The sequence below is a fragment of the Podarcis bocagei genome (genome assembly GCF_964188305.1).
Source record: "Podarcis bocagei genome assembly, chromosome: 2".
NCBI classification, from domain to species: Eukaryota; Metazoa; Chordata; class Lepidosauria; order Squamata; family Lacertidae; genus Podarcis; species Podarcis bocagei.
The window spans coordinates 34,050,206-34,064,360 of NC_138126.1; positions in this window are offsets into that span (position 1 = coordinate 34,050,206).

Sequence of the window (14,155 nt, forward strand, 5' to 3'; positions counted from 1 at the left end):
ATTAAAAGATGTCAACTGAGATATCCATTCGCTTTTCTGCCGTTTTCACCATGATCCTACTCTCCAAACAGGACTGATGCTAACTGCAGCCAGCTCTCCCCAAATAGGGGCACCCCATTACAAACAATGACCAACGTGCGGTTGTGTAAATGATTCAAGGGCCAGCAGAACTGAGCCCAGTCAGGAATGGATCGTGCTCACGGGGCTGCATCCATCCAACTAAGCCTGACTCATTGCAAACCCATCAAACTTAATGGACTTGAGTTAGTCATGTCCATTACTTTCAATGAGTCTGCTGCGCTGAGTAAGACTAACATTGATATAACCCACAGTCTGCAAGTTATTTAGGAGGACTAGTATTGTGCTGCAATAAAAAGTCTCGGTTATATAATGTTAGAATTTTAAGAACAATGTTGTGTATTGTCGTTGGGAGCCGGTGCCTGATAGTGTTACCTAAAAACTAAATAAGACTAAATAAAGACCTAAACTTTATTTAAACTAAGTAAGATTTAAGCATTCATTTCAGTGAATTCTCCAAAAACAAAATCTATAGTCCAAATGTGAACATTTCAAAATCTGCATCTTTCACAAATAATAATAATAATAATGGGGGAGGGAAGAGCCATTTTTCAAATCTGTGCCAAATTTCCCATTGTAGTAAATTTCCATGAAAACAGGCTTCTGGGAGCCTTCTTTCCTTGCTTTGGTATCCTGTCACTTGCTCCAAAGGCACATATTCTGCAAGGGGATCTGTAAAAAGTTCTTCCTTCACCATGATGCACTCGCTGCAGAGAAACTGAAGGCCGTCTGGAGATTATCATTATTATCTACATTTTACATGGGGAAAGGCCATAGCTCAGTGGCAGGCCTCCTTCTTTCAGGGCCGGCCCACTCATGAGGTAAGTTGAGGCGACCACTTCAGGCAGCAGTATCCACAGGGTCAGCAGATCGGAATGCACTGCACACTGCTGTTGTTGTTGCTGCTGCTGCTACAGTGGTCTCGATGGCTGTGACATGCTCCTTGGAGGCTGGATCTGCCTTCTCCTTGGCAGCCTCCTACCAATTCCACCTCTACAGCAGCCTCTCAGGGAATACACTGGGCTCTCCTAGGCTTCGCAACTGCCTGGTGTGATTTAGAGAGGATCTCTTCCATCCTTCCACGATGGCTCTCTTATTCCCACTTCAGCTGCTGGGAAAGGCTAAATTGATTTCCCCACCCTTGTTCCCAATGTAGATCTTCACTCAGCCCTCTGTCCCTTGTCAAGGCGGGAGGACACACCATTGTGTGGTTTGCCTCAGGTGTCAAAATGTCTTGGGCCACCATCATCTCCTTTACATTTAGAGGAACACTGGTTCAATCCCCAGCATCTGCAGGTAGGGCTGGGAATCTCCCTTGCCTAAAAACCATTGGATACTGCTGCCAGTACTGAGCTAGGTGGACCGACAGTTTGAATCAGTGCAAGACAACGTCCTATTAGTAGTTGACTTTTCTCTCTATCTTAAAAATAGAGTATTTATATGTAAATTTGTCTCCTGTGTATCAATCTTTCTTTATTTCTTTTTTTGAAAATGAACATTCTGTCCCCACCCCTTCTCTTTTCAGCCTGCTTACATTTTACTCTTGAACTGAATAAAGTGCCCTGGAATAGGCTGCATTCATTTCTCTATTTTAAAAAAATCTGCTGTAAAGTGATCTATTTATTTACATGAAAGAAAAGGATACCTCTTCCTAGCCACAATGTGCTTTCCACCAAACTTCCCCTGAAAGCTGGCGGCCTTTTCGTATTCATTCTCTGAATGGAGAAAGCAGTGTTGCTTCTTTCTGGTTGCTGGCAGATGAATGAGCATTGCCCATGAATAAACCTGTTTGAATGACCGCTTGTATTTTGTTATGAAAGTGTATTAAAAGGTAGAAAGGAAACCCCAAAGAGGAGCTCTGTAAGCTAGTGTAGAAAGTTCTCCCGACAAGAAAATGCAGCCCCTTTGGCAAAAGCGTCTCACTACAAAGGCCAACGGAAATATTCACAGAAACAGAAAGACTGTGTTCTCACTGAATGGTTTTTGTTCTCTAAACTGAGAAATTATTGTCCAAAACAAACGATAACGCTTTGGCCTCTTTGGACTCGTGGACACAACAACATATTGGAGAAAAGGTAGTGGGTGCCATCTGCACAACACCACCTTTTCTGCTGGCTGCAATGGAAGGCTTCTTTCAAGCCTAATTTTACCGAGGAAGGAGACCTTGAGGGTGCCAGAGAAGGTATTGCCGGGCTCATATATATTCACCTGCAGGTGACCCCGGCTATTGTTGTTGTTTAGTCGTGTCCGACTCTTTGTGACCCCATGGACCAGAGCACGCCAGGCACTCCTATCTTCCACTACCTCCCGCAGTTTGGTCAGACTCATGTTTGTAGCTTCGAGAACACTGTCCAACCATCTCGTCCTCTGTCATCCCCTTCTCCTTGTGCCCCCCATCTTTCCCAACATCAGGGTCTTTTCCAGGGAGTCTTCTCTTCTCATGAGGTGGCCAAAATATTGGAGCCTCAGCTTCAGGATCTGTCCTTCCAGTGAGCACTCAGGGCTGATTTCCTTAAGAATGGATACGTTTGATCTTCTTGCAGTCCATGGGACTCTCAAGAGTCTCCTCCAGCACCATAATTCAAAAGCATCAATTCTTCGGCGCTCAGCCTTCTTTATGGTCCAGCTCTCACTTCCATACATCACTACTGGGAAAACCATGGCTTTAACTACACGGACCTTTGTTGGTAAGGTGATGTCTCTGCTTTTAATGATCCTGTCTAGGTTTGCCATCACCTTTCTCCCAAGGAGCAGGTGTCTTTTAATTTTGTGACTGCTGTCACCATCTGCAGTGATCATGGAGCCCAAGAAAGTAAAATCTCTCACTGCCTCCATTTCTTCCCCTTCTATTTGCCAGGAGGTGATGGGACCAGTGGCCATGATCTTAGGTTGTTTTTTTTTACCCCGGCTATACACACTTACTTTTTGAAGTTAATAGGACTCCCTTCTGAATAGACATGTGTAGGACTGTGCTGATAGCATGTGATAGTCATGGGGAAGTTCTCCCAAACTCTCAAGAGTACCTCACGTACATTGCCTAAGTAACTTCCATGAACATCCTCTAAACCAGTCTGGATTTGCACTGTATATTAATGATGGGAGGCCTGAGTTCATGCATGAGCTGAGGTTCTGCTCAAGAGGTTCCAATCACCATGAAAGGAAAAGAAGAAACAGGTTCATATGGCTTGGGGGCAATATGTTTCCAACCCTGCTCAGAACAGTGGCAAGATGAAAATGGCTTATATTTCGTATTCTAAACTCCTGTGCGATGTCAGTGCCTGCTAAGTGTCAGCCTATTTCTTAGAAGAGATGAACAGCCTAATACAAGCTACCCCCAGTGTTACTGTTTCCTCAAACTGAACCGTTTTCCCGATATCTATTTGTTGTTTACTTGGAAACCGATCCAATCAAAAACAGGCATAATAATTGCACTAACCTCACTCCCTCTGGACATATTTATTTACTAAAAACATTTTTACACTTTGCCTTCAAGGCAGCTTAGAATGATAATAAATACAATTAAAAAAGCAGCAGTCTATGGAGAAGTACAGACAACAATATGTGCCAGCAATAAGACATATTTAAAACAATTTCAGCAAGAAATGCCATAAGCAAAACAGAAGATAATAATAATAATAATAATAATAATAATAATAATAATAATAATAATAATAATAGCTGAAGGATCACTTACATTTATGGTAGGCAAGCAATAAAAGCCACTCTCCAAGCAGAGGGCCTGTGACTGGCTGCCGAGATACTGTTGGACTCCAACTAACATCAGTCTCAGCCAGCATGGCCAACAGTGAGGGATGATGGGAGTTGTAGTCCAGCAACATCAGGAGGACCGCAGGTTTCCCATCCTTGCTCTAGAGGCCAATGCACTACAGCAGGTAGTGATGGATAAAACAGTAGTTTGTAGTTCAGCCAGTTTCATTTCCCACAAAGGGCTTCTATCAGTTTTCTGAGACCTGGCAAAGAGGAAATGTTTGCATTGTCAAGCAAGAATAGACACCAACAGTATGATCCTACCCATGTGTACTTGCAGGTAGGTCCACCTGAGTTCACCAAGACTTACTTTCAGTTAAATGGGTATACAATTGCAGCCTTGGACTGCTATCCTATGCAAACTTACATGGCAGTAGGCTGCAATGAACTCAGTGAGACCTTTGTTTAAGTATCAATATACCGTATTTGCTTTAAAAAAAAAAGGCGAAAATTGGGTGTCGTCTTATACACAGATAGTGAATGCAGAGGGGAGACGTGTGATTAATGGGAGCAAGCAGGAGATTGGCAGCGGCGAGTGGGTGGGTGATTGGTGGCTGCGGCAAGGCCTGCTGCTGATTGGCTGTGGCTGTGGCAATTGGGCAGGTGATTGGCGGCTGTGGTGAGGCAGGCAGGCAGGCAGGCAATTAGCAGCTGCAGCAAGTGGGCGGGTGGGCTGTTGGTGGCGGTGAGCAGGCAGACAATTGGCGGCTGTGGAGATGTATACGATCAGCAGTGGCTGTGGCAAGCAATCGGCAGTGGCAGGCAGGCGGGTGAGCAATTGGTGGAAGTGACCTTTCCACCCCCACCCCTAAAGCTAAACAACTTAATTTTTTAAGTTTGGGTTAAAAAAAATAGGGGTCGTCTTATACATGGGGGGCGTCTTATACACAGAAAAATACAGTAGATACAGGCTGGAATTCAATATTGTGCTGTCTCTCGCATTGATTTTGCTACCATTGCAGCACTGAAGTGACCTTTCTAGGGCACAAGCCTGGACAGTGTCTATGGAAATCCTGGGCTGCCCAGATGACAAGACGACCCCGCCCTCGGCCTCACTGATGTGGTCCAAAGGAAAGCGGAGCAATAGGTTTGCCACCAGCTTGGCTGCAGGAGTTGCCGGAAGGAGGCGTACAAGGTGCCATCCAACTGCCTTAGGGGCTCCACTCTGGATTTGACTCCTTGGCCTTTTCTTCTCCCAAAGATGTCCTGAAAGGTAGTGAATATGGATTGTTCCTCAGGGTTTACTTTGAAAGCCTTCCTCACAAATGAGTACAGTGGTACCTCGGGTTACATACGCTTCAGGTTACATACGCTTCAGGTTACAGACTCTGCTAACCCAGAAATATTACCTCGGGTTAAGAACTTTGCTTCAGGATGAGAACAGAAATTGTGCTCTGGCGGCGCAGCAGCAGCAGGAGGCCCCGTTAACTAAAGTGGTGCTTCAGGTTAAGAACAGTTTCAGGTTAAGAACAAACCTTCAGAATGAAATAATAATAATAATAATAATAATAATAATAATAATAATAATAATAATAATAATTTATTATTTGTACCCCGCCCATCTGGCTGGGTTTCCCCAGCCACTCTGGGCGGCTTCCAACAAAGATTAAAAATACACTAAAATGTCACATATTAAAAACTTCCCTGAACAGGGCTGCCTTCAGATGTCTTCTGAATGCCAGGTAGTTGTTTATCGCTTTGACATCTGATGGGAGGGCGTTCCACAGGGCGGGCGCCACTACCGAGAAGGCCCTCTGCCTGGTTCCCTGTAACTTGGCCTCTCGCAGTGAGGTAACTGCCAGAAGGCCCTCGGAGCTGGACCTCAGTGTCCGGGCAGAATGATGGGGGTGGAGACGCTCCTTCAGATATACTGGACCGAGGCCGTTTAGGGCTTTAAAGGTCAGCACCAACACTTTGAATTGTGCTCGGAAACATACTTAACCCAAGGTACCACTGTATAGCTACAAGGCAGTAGATGCAGTGAGGTTTTCTTTCTCCTTCATGGACTACCTTCCCAGATTGGGGAGCCCTCATTTCCCTCAACAGCACATGCAGAAGCTGCCTGCTTGACCCTTGGACCCACTATCAGCCTCGTCCCCTCAGTCTGTTGGAACTTGTCCTCGCATGCAGGCGATAGACAAGTCTCTAACTCACCAATGATTTAAGGCCCATCGGCTACCCTCACTGGGTTTAGCCAACCAATCGAAGCCCTTTTCTGGGATGTGGCCTCTGTGACACGCTGACAGGTTCTATGTACCACTGGTGAGAACTGAGTGCAGGGTAGGGACCAAAGGTGGGTTAACTACCCAGAAGGAACATGACAGATCCCTCACAAGAGTTACTGCCCCTCCTCTAACACACCACACACCCCAATAAACAAATGAGGCATCACTATTTGTTTTTTTGTTGTTTTTTTGTTGTTGTTTTTAATCCATGGTGAGAAGCTGAAGAGTAAATTACAGAGTGACACATCCACCCTGTTCCAGGAGCTGCTGCGATATAAATAAGTGAATCAGCTGGTATAGAAGCTAGCATGGATGTGGGATCCAGAAAAGGATAATCATCCATTTAAAAGGCATGAATTCACCCTTAAGTAATTTGCTCAGTTATGAAAAGCTATTTGTTTATGCTTTGTTGTGCACATATTCCAACCCTCAAAGAAGAAAAAGGAAAATACAGCCACCCCTCCCTAGACATTTTAAATGCAACGCAATCTGAGATACCATTAATAACTGTCCAGTGGAGAGAGGTTGTTGTTTTTTTTTAATTTCCTTCATCTGATCTGGGTCTTTGATAAATACTACAGACAAACTGAGTGCTGCAGGATCAATCTTGACAGTTCTTCAATAAAAGGCTGTGTGGTTCTTCATCAGCGTCTTCCTTTCAGTGACAGCTGCTTTGTTCTTCTTCCGTCAGATTTTCTAGTTAACACATCAAAAGTGTATCTGTGTACACGCAGCGCTGAGAAAACAGTTCAAATAGGCAGAGGCTTCACTTTTAACTCTTCCCTGCATCTCCGCCACACTCGTCGCGGAAGGCAGAGCTGTTCCGCCGAGTGTCAGAATGTGTTAAGCGGTTCTCCGTGGAGCGCGTTGAAGTGCAGTACGTGGGGGAATTATCATCTTAAAACACAAATTGGTCAGTCAATCCACTTACTGTCCAAAATTAGCTTTCTTCTGAGCTAAATGATATCATTAAGTGATATGAAATGCTCAGTTCTTTAACAACCAGGCTCTCATATCTCGCTCGTGGTAGTGGGGCGGGGGGAAGGCTTATAGTTGATTCCATGTACAAAACTGGGCAGAAATGGGTGTAACGATGAAGTCAATCCACTTAGGGTCCAAAAAGCCTTATCTGATACTGGTCAGGGCTGATGGGAGTTGGGAATCTGGAGTAAAGAGGAACGAGGGGGAGGAGGGAAATATCCAGCCACATTTCATAAGTAAAGTTTCACAGTTCGTGAAAATCATTATCTGTTCTCGGTATCAGATAATGGCTTTCAGTTCATGGTTTTGCTATTTTCTGTCACGGGGGTGGGGGGGAGCTGCATCTCTCCAGATATGTTGGACTCCAGCTCCCATCATCCCTAACCATTGGTCATGGTGGCTGAGGCTGATGGGAGCGGGAGTCCATCCTTAGTTTTGGTGTTCCTTATTGGGTAGGAAAGCTTATTGGGTAGGAAAGCTGGACCATAAAGAAGGCTGATTGCCGAAGAATTGATGCTTTTGAATTCTGGTGCTGGAGGAGACTCTTGAGAGTCCCATGGACTGCAAGATGATCAAACCTATCCATTCTTAAGGAAATCAGCCCTGAGTGCTCACTGGAAGGGCAGATCGTGAAGCTGAGGCTCCAATACTTTGGCCACCTCATGAGAAGAGAAGACTCCCTGGAAAAGACCATGATGTTGGGAAAGAGGGAGGGCACAAGGAGAAGGGGACAACAGAGGAAGAGATGGTTGGATAGTGTCTTTGAAGCTACCAGCATGAGTTTGACCAAACTGCGGGAGGCAGTGGAAGACAGGAGTGCCTGGCGTGCTCTGGTCCATGGGGTCACAAAGAGTCAGACACGACTAAACGACTAAACAACAACATTGGGTAAGAAGAGTAGTCATGTTATGTCACTGGTGATTCTTCCATAGAGATAAATACTTATAGTATATATGTTTTGTTTTAATGTACTTTTGTTTTATATTCTGTTTTGAATGGTATCGTTACACATAGCATATATAAATCACTTTGAGATGCCTGGCAATGTGAAGGGATACATCAATTGAACTGAACTGGAATGGAATCTCTTGAAGGCCCCACATTAGCTAGGCCTGCCAGAGACTTTCCAGTAGGGCTACTTTAGATGGTTATTTTATTAAAAGCATTTGGTTTGCCGTAAAATCTAACCCCGATGAATCAGGAAACAGATATTTTAAATGGTTAATTATTTGAATCCAATAAATGAATGAAAACCTGTGGGCGCTTTCTGAGACGAGGCATTCCTCTGGTTTACAGGATGCCACTTCTAAGGGTTTGCTTGCCTCTGATACCTGTCTATTATCTAAAGGCATTTTGTCTTAAATAGAGATCTGCAGATCTGCTCACTGGCAATCACGTTAAGGAATAAATTCTTCTCCTGAGCTAGGCAAATGTGCCTGGGGACTAAGGAGGATGCTTCACAACCAAGGAAATAATTGACTTTTTATTCTTGATTTTATTGTTATTTACGCTTTATACCATATTTTATGCTGGGTTTTTTATAGCATTAATTAAGTGTTTTAAATTTGTTGTTAGCTGCCCTGAGCCTGGTTTCCTGAACCGGGAAGGGTGGGGTATAAATAAAAAAATATTATTATTTATTATTACTGCAGAAAACTTTTTTGAGAGTCACCCTCCAAACCTCTGGAAGTGATCGCAGCTGGAAAAAAGACCACAGAGGAAGACTGAACATTCTTCTGGCAAAGGAAATTAAAATAAGGCCTTTAAAAGACAACAACAACCCACCTCTAAGGAAAACTAGCCATAGTTAGTGAGGAAAATGCACTCATAACTGCTACAAGGCACAAATTAAGTTGCCATACACTGAGGCCAGCTATAAGTGCATCTTGACCAGTGCTGCCTACCCATGTTGGCAGCATCACAACACACACACACACACACACACACACACACACACACACACCCCTCCAGCTTGAGCAGCAGTTTTGACTCTGACCTAGATGAGGCGGGCCCAGCCACATAAGAAGGATGCACAGTGAAGGTCTCTGGAGGGTCAGAGCAAGACAAAAGCCCTGACACTGAGACAGATCACCAAGAGACCTTCACATGGAGATCTCCTCATTGCCAGGTCACCAATAAAGGCAACATGCCAGGGGGAAAACTAACAGACAGAATGCTAAGCTCCAGACAAAAGTGGTTCACTACACTAGCTTCCCGGGTGATGGATCACAGTAGCTTAATGGGACGGTAAGAGGGACGAGAAAGAAATTGGGAAGGTTGACACAGAGCAGAAGCCTAGAAGCACCAGCAATGGTGACTCAACTGCTGGGAAGCGTATTGGTTCAACAACCCCTAGAAAGTCACTTCCTGCTCCAGACTAGGAGGCTAGCTCTTTGAGCTCACCATTGTCCAGGAAAGACAATGTGGCAGCTGGGCTGAGTAGCGTATACCCTCCAACATTTATCTGATGAAAAGAGGGACGTCCCATTCCATAATGATAATTTTTCTATTTATACCCCGCACATCTTACTGGGTTGCATCAGTCACACTGGCCAGCTTCCAACATATATAAAAACATAATAAAACGTTAAACTTTGCTACACTGTACAGGATTGCCTTCAGATGGCTCAGGGGTCAGATAACTGCACACCCTCCAAAATTTCTCTGAGGAAAATAGGGACATCCTACTATACCTTCTAATATTTCTCCGATGAAAATAGGGACATCCTAAGGAAAAAGCAGGACATCCCAGGATCAAGTCAGAAACCGGGACAGCTTCTTTAAATCAGGGATGTCCCTGGAAAATAAGCACACTTGTAGGGTCTGGTAGCGTAAAAGGCCTCCTTTGGACCCCAGACCTTGTTGAAGCAAACTGACCAGCTCTGCAGTTCTGCAACTCTGGCCTGTCTCACTCTGTGGGCTTCTGTGGCAGGCTGCATCGTCCTGCTGTATGAACTCTTTAAGGCTCAGGTCTTTTCCAGCATACTTTTAAACAGATGCCAGGGACGTTTTCCATATCTGATGTTCAGCAAGGGTCCTCTCATGTACCTCTCCTCACTGGCTCCCAGGAAGACCCCATCCTCTCCCTTCCACTAAAGGGCGAGTTTCTCAAAAGCAGAAAAAGATGTGTCAATCATTTGCTTCCATGCTCCTTTAGCAAAAATCTCTCTCTCTCTCTCTCTCTCTCTCTCACACACACACACACACAGTGTTGTGTAAGTCTGCAAATGAAATAAAGCTGGTTTTGATTACGAGCTACCTGGGGGATGCGAGGACACACATTTCATTCATATTATCACTCTCTGTTACTCTCACTGAGGTCTAAGGTAAAGGTTTGGGCTCTTTCCGGTCCATAAAATATAGATTGCTATTTTCAAGCTGCATCAGTGCCGTTAATGGCCATTCCCATTAGTCAGTCATATAATACCATTACGCCGCTATGAAATATCGACAGAATGAGCAGCATGACCAAGAGGTTACTGATAGCACATGAAGCCTTATTGACAAACAAATGCACACTTGGAAATGTGCTCCTCCTGTCACCTTTTTCAACCCTGATTAACAGCCCATAAACGTTTAGGACAAGTTAAGCAGCTCCCCCTTGCATGTTCCTACTCGGGACCAATGGGAAGATGTTTTCTCCATAACTGCTTACAATGTGCAATGAGCCACACCAAAACACACGCACTGACATGCACATATTGGACAGCATCTAGTATCCTGTTGGCATTTTGCATTCCTCTTAAATGCATATCCCACCCTGCAACGGCCAATTGGTAATTGCTCCAGCAAAATATTTGGAAGTGAACAGGGAGCTAATGAGGTTGTTTCAAAAGAGGTGTGATCATGATTCCACCTTTGAAAAACATAAGACAAACTCTGCTGGATCAAGCCAAGGAACTCTGTAGTCTAGCATCATGTTCTCCCAGTGGCCAAGCAGATGCCTCTGACAGCCTGCAAGAGGGACACAAGTGCATCAGTGCTCTCCCTACTTGTGATTCAAAACAACTGACAGTCAAAGGCGCATCTCCTCCGACAGTAGAAGAAGAAGAGTTTGCATTTGATGTCCCACTTTATCACTACCCGAAGGAGTCTCAAAGCGGCTAACAATCTCCTTTCCCTTCCTCCCCCACAACAAACACTTTGTGAGGTGAGTGGGGCTGAGAGACTTCAGAGAAGGGTGACTAGCCCAGGGTCACCCAGCAGCTGCATGGGAAGCGAACCCGGTTCACCAGATTATGAGTCTACCTCTCTTAACCACCACACCACACTGGCTCTCAGTAAGGGGAGAATATAGCCATCATGGCTAGTAGCTGTTGAAAACCTTGGTTTGTATCCACTACCTTTTACTCAGAATTAAGCCACTGAATTTGATGGACCTAAGTGAGTCGTGGCTATTAATGTAAATGGGTCTCCCCTGAGTAAATGTTAGTTGAATATGTCACACTGAATGTGCTCTTAGACATTCAACAAGGGGACCTTATGGTGAAAGGCAGGAAATAAATACATTCCTGCCAGTGGTTTTCTTCTGGTGGGACGCAGAGGTACACATACCCCTAAACATTTTGTGAATCTAACAGGAGATTTTTTTTAAAAAAAATAGTTTCTTCTCTAGCATGGTGAATCGTTGGTTCCACTGAATAGCATGGTGAATTGTCAGTTTCATTGTTACCACCTCCAATGGCGGCTTCATTTCATATCCAGGTGTTTCCTGAGCCTCAGATGGAAGCGAGCGTTTAATGTGTGAAGCAGTGTGGAATGTGGATGTATGGTGTAACCTCATGGCAATGTGGAAGTTACTGTGAGCTGTCAGCTGTGCAATATGAGGTAATGCATGTTCTTTGTACTTTTGTCCATTTACTGTATTTATTTTCCCCAATTTGAATCATAAAATGGGGTTTTTCTTGAGTCAAAATGAGAGTACCCCTAAACATTTTTTTAGAAAAAAGCACTGATTACTGCTACTATTACTGACACCCCGCTAATTATATCATCTGTGTACCATATTCAGTCCTTAGGTGCACAAAGAGAGAGACGTTCTTCATAACTGACCCACAATTATGCAGCTGCCTGTTACTCGGCAGACTCACCAAAATCCAAGTCTGAACACCTCACAGAAATGTGAGGTGCCCGGGCTGGTCTTTGAACCCAGGGCTAATCAAGAAAAGTTTTAGATTGATAGATGATATAAGAACATATGGAGCATTCTAAAGCCCTGGCTTTACCATATATTTGGGGGGAAGCCACACTTTAGCAGGAAAGGCATACATAAGAATGGATGTCTCAGGTAAGCCAAAATGGATATATCATGTATTAGGCCTTCTCTCTGCCTAATATCTCTGAACTCACCAGTAACATATATTGAAAGGGTTGACTGGCACTTTTCACCAAACCATCCCATTAAAATGTTTTAGCATTTTCCTTTAGCCTTCATTATCATTACACAATGTGCAGTATTGATTATACAGGCTAGCCATGCTGTGATGGACAGCAAATTGGCCTATTATGCTAAAATGTTAATGAATAAGCTGCCTCTTTGTTATCCTGATGAAACCTGTAGAATGACATATAGTAGCCGTGGGGAAGCTAGAACTGAAGAAAGTGCATTTTCATTGATTCGTATTCTGACTCAGTCCACCCTCAAAATCCCTTTTAAGACTGAACTTGGGTGTTTCAGTACCAGCGAAATGCACCGCCGCAAAACTAGGTCGTGGATTCTGTACAATTTGGGAATTTCCAAAGCATGCAGAAGTATATGAGCCTGGGATTAAAACAAACGAAGAAAGAAGCACTAAACATTCAGACAAGGTATGTGCTGAGTGACTTTCAGGGTCTGTAGAATGGTCTGGAGCCACAGACATTTGAGAGTGATAACTGGGAAAGTGAAATATGCTAGTCAGTGGTCCTTTGAAAATCTCGAGCTGGGTTGGCTGGGCATGTGTGACCTGAGATTTACTTTGCAATCCTGTACCAATTTGCCTGGGATTAAGCCCCACTTAATTCAGAGAAAGCCATAACCACCCACTCCATGGTCAGGGACCCTCCCTTCTAAAGTGCACAAGCTGTTTCACCTCTAAACCACTGAGCCTCTTGGGCTTGCCGATCAGAAGGCTGGCAGTTCGAATCCCCGCGACGGGGTGAGCTCCTGTTGGTCTGTCCCAGCTCCTGCCAATCTAGCAGTTCAAAAGCATGCCAGTGCAAGTAGATAAATAGGTACCGCTGTGGCAGGAAGTTAAATGGCGTTTCCGTGCACTCTGGTTTCCGTCACAGTGTTCCATTGCACCAGAAACAATTTAGTCATGCTGGCCACATGACCCAGAAAGCTGTCTGTGGACAAACGCCAGCTCCCTCAGCCTAAAAGCGAGATCAGTGCTGCAACCCCATAGTTGCCTTTGACTGGACTTAACCGTCCAGGGGACCTTTACCTTTTAAAAATCCCCCCCCCCCAATTAAATGAACCATGAAATGGGTCAAAAGGAGCCCGGGCACCTCTCTTTATAGGAAATTAAACAATTAAACACTGAGGAGACTATTTCTAACAAACGTAAGCTTTAGACAATAACTGTACGTGATAAAAGGATCCTGAATGGAAATGTAGAAGACCAATGTTTATTCTATTCCTTTGTTTAAAAATAAACTTACAACTGTTCATTTGAAGTGGGAAAGTGCAAAATAAATTCTATTTACAACACAGAAAAACAGATACCGTTATGTACTGGGGCGGGGGCGAGGAATCCTATAGGTTTTTTTCCCTACAAAGTTAATTTGAATTGTAATCCAGATATTGCTTTTAAAAACAAGCTATTTCTGTGGTTAAAACAGAGTTGCACATCTTTCGTCTTTGAGTTGCTAACAGTAATATATTTATCTTAAAAAGGACTAATACTTTTTAACCCAGTTCAGAATCTACTTAATGCTTTCTTTATCTTCATGTTTATGTCACCTCAGCATCAGTGTCACTTACTTTTGCGGCCAGACTGAAGTAGCTCTTACTTCCCTTCCCAACGATAAGAACCCTTTCGGAAAAAACGAAAATGATTTCAAATTGCCCTCTACCCTTTGTTCTTGGTATCTATCTATTAAACTGTGCCCCTACTGATCCT